Source organism: Ammospiza caudacuta, chromosome 1 (assembly GCF_027887145.1).
Source record: "Ammospiza caudacuta isolate bAmmCau1 chromosome 1, bAmmCau1.pri, whole genome shotgun sequence".
NCBI lineage: Eukaryota > Metazoa > Chordata > Aves > Passeriformes > Passerellidae > Ammospiza > Ammospiza caudacuta.
The window spans coordinates 153789982-153803342 of record NC_080593.1 but is presented as its reverse complement, the minus strand read 5'-3'; the positions used below and the strand labels follow the sequence as shown (position 1 = coordinate 153803342).

At 43.9% G+C, this 13361-nt stretch overlaps 1 non-coding gene across 1 annotated transcript; it reads right to left on the bottom strand.

The window, feature by feature from the left end:
- Window positions 1–7826: 7826 nt before the first annotated feature.
- TRNAL-CAG (transfer RNA leucine (anticodon CAG)) lies at window positions 7827–7909 on the bottom strand. Its single transcript has one exon. It is a non-coding gene; the product is annotated as a tRNA-Leu (tRNA).
- Window positions 7910–13361: the final 5452 nt, after the last annotated feature.

Sequence of the window (13361 nt, the reverse complement as noted above, 5' to 3'; positions counted from 1 at the left end):
TCTCGGCACATCATCAATTCCAGTTTCCCACAGGCATTGCCCACAACGGCCATTAAGTTCCCTCACTGAAATTCAAAGAACTGGATGCGTGTTCCAAACCAATTCCCAAGATTAGCTGCTCCATCAGCTTCCCAAGGAGCTCCCTGTCCTGAGTTCCCTTTCTGTGCTTCTTGAAGACAGGAATGGAAATTGCCTCCTTCTGCTCCTGGGAACTTCCAAGGCCACCAGGACCTTTCAAAGATAAGTGAGAGTGACTTTGCAATGACATCAGGTCTCATGGATCCATCCCGTCCTCATCCATGCATTCCATAAGTCTATTTTGTCTTAGTCTTCCCTGACTGGATCCTCCTTCCCTGAGGCTAAATCTTCCTTGCTCTGGTCCAGGAAACTGAGATTTCTGAAGGCTGATTTTACCAGCAAAGATTTAAATGAAGAGTACTTGAGCAATTTCCATGTTTCTTTGCCACCAGAATTCCCACCCTGCTGAGCAGCAGCCCCACATTTTCCTCACTCTTCCTTTTGCTGCTGAGATTCCTGCAGAAAACTCGCTGCCCTTCATGTCCCTTACCAGATTTAATTCCAGATGGGCTTTGATTCCCCCGTCCAGTTGTATCCATCAACTCCTTTTTATTGATTTTTTTTTTTCTGCAGATGGAATTACGTGGAGATCTACAACACAGGGAACACAGTCCCAGCTCCAGAGCCCATATTTGTTGGTCCATCTCACCAGGAGTTTTGCAGCTTTGCCAGCTTACACCACATATGGAGTCTTTTTTCCATGGGAAAACATGGAAATGTTTTGTCCAAATAAAGGCAGGGAAATCTCACTGCATGGGACTTGGAGGCAGACTTGGTTTTGATGCGTCCCACAAAAAGTCACAGAAAAAAGGGAAAGTACACTCGGTAAGGACTGGAATTGATTTTTTACTATGGGATGGAATGCCAGGAGTGGTTTCTTCTATGTGAATATTCATGTAAAAACCTGCTGGGGTTTCTGCCAGCTCATATGGAACAAGAAAGATGCCTGTGCCACACTACATCCCAAAAATGGGGGTCTCAGGAAGAGGGAAGGCTGGGAAGTTGAAGGGGCAGAATATTTCCTTTGTTTTTTTTTTTCAAATGTCTTGTTAAATAGAAGCTCTGATTCATATTTTTTTCATGGGGAAAGATTTCTGTATCAGGACTGCAAGGCTCAGTCAAAGACTTGTCTGGGGCTTCTCAGAGTCCACCTGGTGGGTTATTCCTGGAAATATTCCCTTCAGCAGTGACATCACTTGCCTTCCTCTTTTCTCTGTGATAATCTTCATTTCAGAATCAGCGAGCTTTACTTTTTTCAAAATTCAGCTCCCCAACACCATGAGGAGGCAAAAGGGTTTTCCTTTGCCTCTCCCATTTCCACAGGCTGTAAATGTTCTGTTTTCTCTGGGTATCATTGCCCAGTATTACTTTTATCAAGGGCCATTAACACCTCAAGTTTGGGAAACCACTGAATTTAAGATTTTTGAATGCTGATTTTCTGTTACTCATATTTTTTTTTTTCAGTTCTTATATTTCTCCTGGTTATCTCCAGTTTCCCATTGGATCCTAGAGACAGTAAGCTGTTTCCAAAACACCCAGGATGCCAACTTTTCTGTTTTAAAGCATCCAGACCATGGATAACAGGTTTGAAAGCCATAATAACATCAATGATACAAGGTACATATATAAATTTCCACTGCACACATCCAGACACTTTCAACTCAGGGAGATTTCCCACAGGAGAACTCAGTTTCTCCTACTCTGATTTATTCTGATGCTTTATTCCTTTCCATCTCCATTCATCAAGGCTTGAATGGGATAACAGCCTTAATAGATGCTAATTAGTAATATAAACCATCCACTATGCAGTAATAGCAAACTCAGACTGAAAAAAGCCCTGTCAAAATAATGGTTGGGCTTGATGATTGAAAGGGGGAAAATGCAGTTGCATTCTTAATACTGGAGTGCAACTGAGAAAGAAAAGAGAAATTATTGCTTTTCCCATGTAGATTATAAGCAATTAAGAAGGGCATGGAATAAACCCTGGGACTTTCCTGTGTCAGCTCCTCCCTGTGTTTCAGGGTGCTGCAGGAGCTGAAACACAATTTTTGTGTGTTTATTGTCAGCTCTGGTTTGATTTCATGCTCAAGCAGGGAAGAACAACCCCAAACAGCACAGATTTCCTGCTGGAAAGAGGAGACACATTCTGGATTCAGCTCAGAGCCTTCCTTTCAGTGGGTGCAGATGTTTTGCTTTCACTTGGAGGATTGGTATGTGCTAATTGGGCAAAGAACAGTAATTAGTCAGGGTGTGTGGGAGGTGATTTGTCTGGATACCACCACAGAGCCTCCCACAGGGCCCAAAGGCTGGAACAGCCCTTGGGAACTCCCTGTTATTGCCTGGACAACTGGTTCACTGCAAACACCTGAAATTTGGGGTGTCTTTCTCCCTCTCCCCAAATCCTTTCTGCTCAAACATGGAACCATTACAGCCATTTGGAAAACAGGCAATTTCCAAGGAAAAAGGAGGATCACTTCTGGCCATGCTAAAAGATTACATCAGACCACAGAATGGCATTGCAACAGAAATTATTTCATCCACATATTGGCCATGTTGTGCAGAGAAAACCATTCCCTAACACATGAACTTTACTAGATTTTAAAATATATTTTGTATATTATTATATTATTATATTATTATATTTATTAATTTGTTTTATATATTCCATATATTCTTATAACATTATTATTATAATTATCATTATATATTTTGTACAGTCAAAACCCATAGAAATTCATGGGTTGGATGTTCATTGCTCCCAGGTAGTTCAGTTCTTATGAGGTATTTGGGTTGCTGTTGGATATGGTTTTCTTTTCCTCTGATGTTAATTAGGTTGTCATTCTCCTTTCTTTTATCTCTCTTTTCCCAGACCAGGTGTTTCAGATCACGCCAGAGTTGATGGTTATTGGTTATGGCAGTTAATGGTCATTAATCGTCTATCTTTTGTGTATTTTCTGAGCTATTCCCAATCTGCTGAGATGTTAAGACCTCATCAGACCTCGCCTGGTAAAACAATTTTTTGCAAAGAAACTTCAATTCCCTTCCCATGGGACAAAGGCGAACAAAAACCCCTGACTAAAGTTATATAAAAAATTTTGAACTTGGTACCATTTCCAACAGTAGGACCCAAGGGAATGGTCTGAAGTTGTGCCAAGGGAGGTTTAGGTTGGAAATTAGGAGGAGTTTTTCACTCAGAGCTGGTTGGACACTGGAACAGCTCTCCAGGGAATGGTCACAGCCCCAAGGCTGCTCAAAAAGGGTTTGGAGAAGATTCTCAGGCACAGGTGGGATTGTTGGGATGTCCAGGACCAGAAGTTGGACTCGATGATCCTTGTGGATCCTTCCCAGCACAGGATAGTCACCCTGGGAAAGACATTCTGAAATATTAGAATGACATTCTAAAGTATTCTAAAATAAAGATATTCTAAAGTATTAATGCAATGCCCAATGTTTTAAAGCTGAACACGTTCTTGCCACATTCTACTGGGTCATTTTAAAGGAGAAAACCAGGCCATTAACTGAACTTCACTTGTCATCAGCCTGTCCTGAAGTCCCCTGGTGTAGAAGTCCATGCGAAAATCCTTCATTTTTTGCCTCACAATTGTCATGAGAAAAGACTACCAAAGGGTTAAAGCTGCTGAGCTGGTTGAGAAAGAAAGTCTCCTGCTTACCTAGTGTGTTCACAAGTGATGTTTGCAGAACACGCCATGCTGTACTCGAAGGGGGCATGCTGCCCTTTTCTGGACAATTGAACTGGACTTTCTTCCAAACTCCTGAGCTGGCTGGACTGAGCTCTGGGGTGGCTCCCCCTCGCTCCATGAGAAAACCCCTCTTGCCTGTCTTCAACCACCGTGACAGACCAACTGAGATGAGAATCCTCTCATCAAGGAACCAAGAACCCCTCTGGCACCCTATTGTCACCCCCATGGCACCCCCATGGCACCCCCCTGGCAACCTCCTTCCAGAGACTGGGACTGCACTCTCTCCCAACTCAGGGAGGGGGAAAACTTAACGTACATGTGAGCATTCGGCCATGAAAACAATGGACTTCTCCCCTCCATGGAAACCTAATTTCAGTTACCTTCCCCCAACCAAGAACAGTATATATATTGGGGTTCGGCCCGACTGTCCTTTGAGATCTCCCCAAGACGTGTACCAGCGAGTTTCGGCGGCGGGACCCCGAAGACATCATGTTTTGGTAGCTATACCCCATTCCCTGACCTCCTTTCCTCCCTTTTTCCTTGTCTTACCCTTCTCTTCCCCGGATCCCTTAACCAAACGCATATTTAGCTGTGGTTATAATCAATAAATTGCACCTTGTTGATTTGCTACTGCAAAACCCCTGTGCCGTGTGTTGGTTATTTTTGCACCCAAAAATCATTCGTCACCCGTTTATTTCGGGCAGACCTTCACACCTGGCCAAGAGCAGATCCCTGCTCCAGAATATCTGGATGCCAATCAAAGTGCTGGCCATGCTGCAAGGATCAGCTGCTGGGATCATTCTGACCTCAGGAAAACCACAAAATTCCTGTGAATTTGGATGATAAAGCTCATCAGAGAAGGAACAACTTTTTCCAAGTTGGTGTCTACTTTAAAGTTGTTGGAACAAGCAAATTCCATGTTCCTGTCTCTCTGTTTATCCACCCACCTGCCTATTTATGCAGCTAATTTTCCTCAAGAGCTTCAGAGGTCCTTCTGGGTTGTATCATTTTGTGGGGAGGTTCTTACACCTCATGGGATCAGAAAAGAAATATCTCTCCCACCATCCAGCTTTTGCAAGTGAGATTTGGGGAGTAGAATGTTCATTTCCTATAAAATTCTGTGTGAAAAGCATTGGTTCCCTATATATATTTGTGAATACATATTTATGTGTATATATAAATATATGTATGTGCATCTGTGTATATATGAACATACACACACACATGTATATATATAAATATATATGAAGTCTGGAAGGCACTGAAAAAATTTTTGGGGACATGTCTTTCTCCTGCAATGAATGTTTTCCTGGAGAATTCAACCAATTTTCTTCTCTACCATCAAATTCCAGTGTTTCTCCTACATGGTCCTGCTTCTGAGGCATCTCTAAATTGGACTTGGTGTGTCCAGAGGAGTGTCGCAGACATTTCTTCACAGAAATCCTGTCTTTCAGATTTCTGCGTCTTCGGGAGGCCAGAGGCCCCCGAAGAGAAGGTAAACAATTATTATCAGCTGCTGTAGAATGCAATAGGATTCACCTTGATTGGCTCATTTTCTATGTTTATAATTAAGAGCCAATCATCAGTTCAAGCCAGGGGACTGAGTCCTTGGCCACAACTTTGTTGTGGGTTCTTCTTTTCTATCTCTTCTTAGCTTAGCTAGCAGCTCTGCAAACCTCTCTCTATATTCTATTTAGTATAGTAATAATGTATTATATCATATCTTAATAAATCAAGCCTTCTGATTCAAGATACAAGATTCACTGTCTCTCTCTCACCAGCTGCGACCGACGCAGGTCGCAGTAATAGAGGAGATTTTGGTGTCTTCCTGCCTTTCCAAGAACCCAGGAATCAGAGTAAATTCCAACCAAGTGTCTTTTATTATATAATCTTGTTTATTACAAATTAGTCTACAGATGGTGTTTCTTTTCAAGTCCACCACTGAAAGCTGGAATTATTTTTTTGGTTGTTTCTATTTACAAACAACAACAACAACAAAAGATGATGAATTATCATAATTTATTCTGTAAAACCCCTGACATTTTTGGAAAGATTAAGTTTTTAACACAAATGTTACAGAACAGGAATGTCTACAGAAGAATGCATTAAATTCCAAGCAGTTCAGGCTGTATTTTCTTTCATTTCCCACTGCTCCTAATAACATTATTTGTTCCTCTCTAACCCAATCTTTCTCATTCTTTGTTGGTTTTACATTCTGCAAATGCCTGTGGACAGTTCTGCTCCCCTCAGTCAGGTATTAGACAAATTGCACACATTGTTTCCTTTTAATCTAATCTCCCTCCTGACATCTGAAATACTCAGAGTTCTTCACCATCCTCTGCAGTTTGCCAACACTTACTTGATATTTTGATGTGCTGAACCAGCACCATTCCACAGTGGGAGTCAGCTGATCCCAAAACACTCAGTCCTCTCTGTTCAGCAGCAGTTTTGGAGGAAGCATCTCATTGCTGATTGCACCAGAACACCTGATTTTGAGAAAACTGTTGCACTCGGATATTCTAATTAGAGACAAGGCTTGGCATCTTCTCCCACACAATTAATGACAGGACAAGGGGAGATGGCCTCAAGTTGCACCAGGGGAGGTTCAGGCTGGATATCAGGGAAAAAAAATTCACTGGAGGAGTGGTCAAATATCAAAACAGGCTGCCCAGGGCAGTGGTGAAGTTGCCAACTCTGAACATCACAAAAACCTTCTAAGGTTTTATGTTCTCTGTTGGACTTTGGTTCCTGCAGCAGCCAAGCCTGTCCTTCAACAATGTCTGTCTCAAAGGAAGAGTTTATTTTTTTAACTTAAAACTTGAAATTCATCACTGCCCTGACATCAGCTCTGCACCTTTTTTTCTCCTTCCCCATGGCAGAAAAGCATATCATATTTAAAGGAAGGTGCACACCTGAGTCTTCAGAAAGAGCTGCTGCATTGCTCTTATTAAGAAAGTGAAGATGGGATGATTCATGTGGTCCAATTTCTTTGCCTTTCAAGACAAACCAGTTTTCCTGCTCTTTTTTATACATCTTTGTTTGCTAGACTCCTCTGTCTGCCTGGGAGGCACATAAGAATATCAAGGATTTGCTACTGGTTTTGAAAATGAATGATGGAAGAAACCCAGGGTCTGGGATTTGATTGCAATGGAGATAAGCTATGACCAAAAAATTCTCATGGAAGAGGAGTGGAGCAGTTATTGCTGAGAGTTCCTGCTCTGACAGATTGTTTAATTTCTACTACCAGCAGTACTCAAACACTGCAGGGCTGGATAAAACACTCAATAATAGACATCATCTCAAGGAATTTGCAGCATAAATGTTATGAAGCCTCACATCCATTAGGGAAAAAAATGGTGCAGTAAAAAGATTGTTCTGGGTTTAACTGCTGCAGCTGCTGTTTTTTAGGTTTTTTTTCCCTTGTTGTCTTGTTTAGGTTTAAAGAGGATTTCTGAGTTTAAGAACCACAAAATTGAGAGGTTTGGCAAAGACTATCACATCCAGTCTTTGACCGAATGCCACCATGGCCACTGAATCATGCCACAACGTGCCACATTTATTCATTTTTTGAACTTAGTCCACTGACCCAGCCTGTCCAGGTCCCTCTGTAGGGCCTTCCATGCCACAAGCAGATGGATTTCAATCCCAACACTGGCTTGGTGCCCCTGGGCTCACCCAGGGAGCCTGGGTTTATCCCCTTCCCCTTCAAATCTCATTTAAAGCCCTCCACCAGCCCCAAAACTCATGGCTTAGAACTCTTTTCCCCCACGAGACAGGTGAGACACTTGTCACCAGCAGCCTCAGTGCCCGTAAAACACCAGAAAAGCCAAAATTCCACATAAGACAGGTGGATCCTATGGAAAAATAAAACCCCACTTACAGCAGGTGTTGATTAGTTGGAGGGACACTCTTTATCAACATGAACAACGTGAGCAACCAATGGTGGGTGTTAATCCCTGGGACAAAACCAGAGAGATATCCAGGAATGCCTCTTGCACAGAGAGGCCGCACAATTCCGTGTGGGATGGCTCTGGCCAGCAAAGGAGTTGTCAGGAGTGGGATTCGAACCCACGCCTCCAGGGGAGACTGCGACCTGAACGCAGCGCCTTAGACCGCTCGGCCATCCTGACCTATGGAACCTGCTCCCCTGCATCCTGAAATTCCTGTGAAATTGTTTTCCATCAAGTTTGTCTTTTTAGTGTGTGGAGCATTTCCTTCGGCATCCAGGATTCTCCTCTAGGAAGCAAAGAACAGCCTGAACTCTGGAACAGACAGGAGAGTGCAGCCAGGTAGGGGTTGGTTTCTTCTCCCAAGTAAAAAAGAGATAGGAGAAGAAACAGCCTAAAATTGCACCAGGAACGGTTCAGATGGGATATTAGGACAAATTTCTTTAGTGAAAGGGTGGTCAAGGGTGGGAATGGGCTGTCCAGGGACGTGCTGGAGTCACCAGTCCCTGGAGGTGTTCCAAGGTGTGTGGATGTGGCTCAGGGATATGGTGTGGTGGTGAGCATAGTGCTGGGTTAGTGATGGGCCTCAGTGATCTCAGAGGTCTTCTCCAAATTTAATTATTCTGTGAAAAGGCTCGGAGTTCTCTCTATCCTCACTTACAGCTAAGTTAACAATTAGTTAAGAGGTTAATAATTAGCTTAGGGTGGGCCTATCCAGTGCAAATACCAAACACCAGCTTAATGAAGGAGGTAAAAACCTTAAAGAACCTCGAGAATCAGAATAAAAAAAGAGCTACAATAATTTCTGGCATATCCCATTATCTCTGCCAGCTCCTTTTTATTTCTTTCTCTTTGTTTAATTTTTTTCTTTCCCTGCAGAGTGCTGGAATTTGTCCAACAGACTTTAGATTAACTGACAGCGGCATATGCATGAGCTGATGGCTGCTGCAGCGACAAGGTTTTCCCTTCCTCCAAAGCTCAGTGCAACTCCCCAGAGAGGATCTGAGCAAGGTCATCTCTTCCCTTTGAAGGTGGAAACAGGGGAACAGCAGGACTTTGCAGGGTCCAGAAACAGGGCTGAGGAAATTCAGTTTCAATTGAAAAGAGAGATTTCTTTCCAAGAGAAAGGGAAATTGAGGTAAGCAACAAATCTTCCAGAGTGAGCAGGAGTGGCTCACAAAATATATCTGAGAAAGAGAAAGCCATGCAAAATAAATTTCACCCTTTATGCATCAGATACTGGGGGGCTGGAACTTTAAGGTTTTTTCCAACCCAAACCAGTCTGTATTCTGTACTATTTTAAGGAGGTTGGGTGGTAACAATCCATGGCCCTGAACAGGGCTGAGGGTCTTCATGAGGGTCTTCACAGGAGAACAGAGTTGATATTTACTGAGGCAGAAGGGGATAGGGCTCAGAGCATTCAGAGTCCCTTCCAGCTCAAACCAACCTATGATTCTATAGCTCTCTATAAAACCTATAGCTATAAAATATATATATATAAATATATATAAAATATATATTTTACATGGAACTCTTATAACTGTATCATTACAGATGAAAACTTCAGCATCCCTTTTAACTTTATCCTGCTGAAGGATTTCCTGAGCTTTTAAGGGAAGAGTTGCAGGATTTCTATAATTATCAGCTGCTTCTGCCCACATTCCTGGTTGATGGGAAATCGTTAGTCTTGAGCCTTGGCTAATGGGCCATGTTAGAGACACAGAGGAGATTTTGGCACTACAAATTCAAGTCTGTGTCGCCACTGCCTGTCACAAGGATGTGGCCTTAATGACAATGACCCTTTGCCCTGGGAGGCATCAGCGGGAGAGAAGGGAATCAAACTCTTGGGAATTGAGTATCAACCTGACATCAAAGCGATGTACCTCGTGTCTTTTATAAATTTAAAGGCAGAAATGGAGAAAAAGGGCAGGAGGGCAAGTCAGGGGTTTCTTTGTTGGTTTAAAAGACGTCCTGGTCAACCCCTGTTCCTCAAGCTCCTTCAGGCTCCTTCAGGTGTGGGTGGCATCTGGGTGTGGGTGGCCATGGGTGAGTAAGAAAGGTGTTTTGCAGAGCTCCAGCTGGCGAGGAATGAGCTGTGCAAGGCTCCGAGGGGGAAACACAATGCTGAGGGGTATCCATTGGGTAAACATTCCGCATTTGGATTGCTTTGTATGAGAATAAACAGCCGGCACAAAGGAAGCTGCCAACTCCCCATCAACACCACCACGTCCTTTTAAGTTTTTTTTTTTTTTTTAACAGCTTCACAGATTCCCAGGCAGGATCGTGTAGCAGTTTTGAAATCAATGAGGCATTTGCCATTTCCCTCTCACCTTGCCTGCCTTTGGATTGGCACAGCTCCACAGCTCAGGTTTTATGCCTGTGGATCTCTCTTGCTCTGTCTATTGTTAAAACAAATGATGCTTTGGCTCATTCTCGCTTGGGAAAGGAGAAGGAGAAGGAAAGTTTGCTCATCATGGCAGATAAGTCATGGACTCAGAAGGAGATTTTGGAGGGTTGGGGCAGCTGCCACTGCTAAGAATGGGAGCAGATCCTCACTCCAAGATGAGGCATCTTGAGGAGACCTCTTTCACTAAAGGTCACTTATCTAGGGGGACATCTCCAGCATTTTATGTCCCCATCCCATGTCCAGCAAGTAGGATCTTTAATCTGAAGAGGCCATAGCTCTCATTCCCCCTGTGAGAAGGGATCCTTGATGAGATTGTCTAACACTTTGTCCAATTTCATCTTCATGGATTCATGGAATGGTTTGGTTCAGAAGGAACCTTCAAGATTAACTGGTTCCAGCCTCTACCATGAGCAGGGACAACTTCCACTGGTTGCTCAGAACCCCTTCCAGCCTGACCTTTGGACACTTTCAGGGATGGGGCTTGAAACCCTTCAAGTCTGGGAACTCCACCACATCCCTGGTCAGGTTGTTCCAGTGTTTGATTGTTCTCGCTGTAAAAATAAATAAATAAAATATTTCTTATCTTGAGATTGAACCTTTTTGACGTGTCCACATTGGATGCAGGCTCCCACTGCTTGGCAGAGATTGTGAATCTAATCAATGCTCATTAAGGGAAACTATTTCAGAAATCTCTTATTTTCATTTATTACTTGACGCTGGGTGGAGAAAGGGTGTTCATTTCTTGAATTTTCTAAGCTGTGGAGGCCTTTAATTCCTCATCAAAAAGTGCAGTTAAATCAAAACCACTTGCTTAAAAATATCCAGAGTCTCATCTGCATGAGAAGAAAGGGAGAAGCTGCTTGGCCACAGCTTGGGATGTTGGATGGGGTTTTATATCACAGCCTGTACAAACCAACCTACAGAGAAATTTACTTTTGCAATTAAAAAAAAAGGAAAAAAAGAATAAGTTTTGTACATGGATTTACCTGCGCCTGAAGTGCCAGAGGTACCTGTGTACAGTGCTGTCCATCCAAACATGAACCAGGATGCTGGGATGTCACTGCCAGACCCTCGGAGAGGAGCGGGCACAGCAGCAGAACTGTGTGTCTGTCCATGAGCATTGCTGCCCTCTCCTGGCTCCAAAGCACACAAAAGCAGGGAAAGTCGGCTCGAGAAGGACGATGATGGCAGCAGGGAGCACAGGGATGAGTGCGGGACAGATGGGACCTGTGGAGATTGCTGCTGTTTTTGGGGTGAATGGGCTCATCCACGCTGCTGGCAGATGTCACCCCAAATAATCCCAGCCACCAGGGTCCTGCTGGCCAGTTCTGTCCTCCTGGTGGTTCCATCACTCGGCAGGGGTCACAGAACCATGGAATGGTTTGGGTTGGAGGGACCTTAAAGATCATCTCATTCCCTTTGCCATGGGCAGGGACACCTTCCACTATCCCAAGTTGCTCCAAGCCCCATCCAACCTGGCCTTGGACACTTCCAGGGATGGGGCAGCCACAGCTTCTCTGGGCACGGCAAGGCAAGATCCCTCTGCAGAGGACTCAAAAGCTACTTTCAGGTAGGGGAACAGGGGTTTCAAGTCTTTCCCCATGAAGCTCAGACCTTCTTTGACCTTCCACATATTTGCTCAACGTTTTTCTCACCTGTCAAGCAGTGGGGCTTTGCTGTGATTTCCCCAGAACCCAGCAAGGGACTTGGAGTCTTTCTTCTCCCAGCAGACACTGTCTGCCCTAGAACAGGTATTTCTTCTCAAAAAATCACAAAATGGGTCAGACTGGAAGGGACCACAGTGGGGTCATCTGGTCCCACCTCCCTGCTCAACCAGGGCCATCCCAGAGCACTTGGCACAGGATTGTGTCCAGATGGTTCTGGAATGTGTCCAGTGAGGGAGACTCCACACCCCCTCTGGACAATCTGTTCAGAGCTTGGTCATTGCGCAGGACAAAAGTTTTTCCTCATGTTCAGGTAGAACTCCCTGGGCATTATTTTCTGCCTGTTCTTCCTCTTCTGTTGCTGGCCTCCATGGAGCAGAGCCTGGTCCATCCTCTGACCCCTCCTTGCAGATATTGCTGGACATTGATGAGATTCCCTCTCACTTTATTTGAGACTGAACATGTTCAACTCTCTCACCCTGGTCTCATAACAAAGATACTCCAGTCCCTTCATCATCTTTGTTGCCATCTTCTGTTCTTCTCTCTTCACTTTCTCTGCTGCTGAATCTCTAGAGCTGCAGGCCCAGGTCTAGAAGACCAAATAAAAGAGCTGGCACATGTTCTTAATCCCAGAATCAAAGTGTTTTAAAAGGGACTTGGTCCATATGGACAAAGTCTCACCCTCCTTTCCACTTCAAACCAGGGATTCACATCCCCGGCACCTCCTGGGACTTGTCTGGCCCGATCAAACTTACCAACTAGGCCAGAACACCATCAGGGAGAGGGTGGCAAGAAAAAAAGACCTTTGCAAAACATCCTGAGAGATTTTCTTCCAATGCTGGAAACGTGGAAGTCTTATTTGGGTCTGACAAGCTGTTGGCTCAGAAAAATCCGACATTTGCTGAACTGTTAACACGAGCTTCTGGAAAGATGTGCTTGGGTTTCTTACTCACATGGCACCTTCATGTGGAGCTTCAGGAAGAAAGAGGATCATCCCAACCTTTTCCATGGGAACAAGGTTACCTGGAGCAGTGCTGTGTGTGAGGGAGAGGGAGAAAAGTGTCTTCTTGTGTTGGCAGGATGCCCCTTGGCAATCTGTCCCTGAATTTTGTGGGATGAATTCTAAATATTCACAAAATTGTCTTAGCAAATGTTGCCTCTGTTGGGGGAAACCTAATTAATTTTTCTTGGAAACCCTCAGCTGAAACCCTCTCCCTCTCTTTTCCTTCACAGGGAAAGAAATAAAACATTGAGAAATAAGCAACCATTCCCATTAATCATCACTTTTTCTCCAGTCAAGCAATAAATGAAAAATATCTCCCCCACCCCCACTTGAACCCTGCTGAGTGCAGGCCAGTCCTAACAGAAGAGAGTTCTTGAAAATAGAAGGGATAAGTGGTAACTAATCACATGAAGAATCAAAGAAAAATGAAAACTCTGAAAAATGAAAAGAAATTTCTAAAAAAGAAGGAAAGATTCCAAAATCTATTAAGGAACACTTAGACCCTGAAGACCTTTGTATATGAAGCTGTGGAGAGCCTGCATCCCTGGATGAGTCACATCT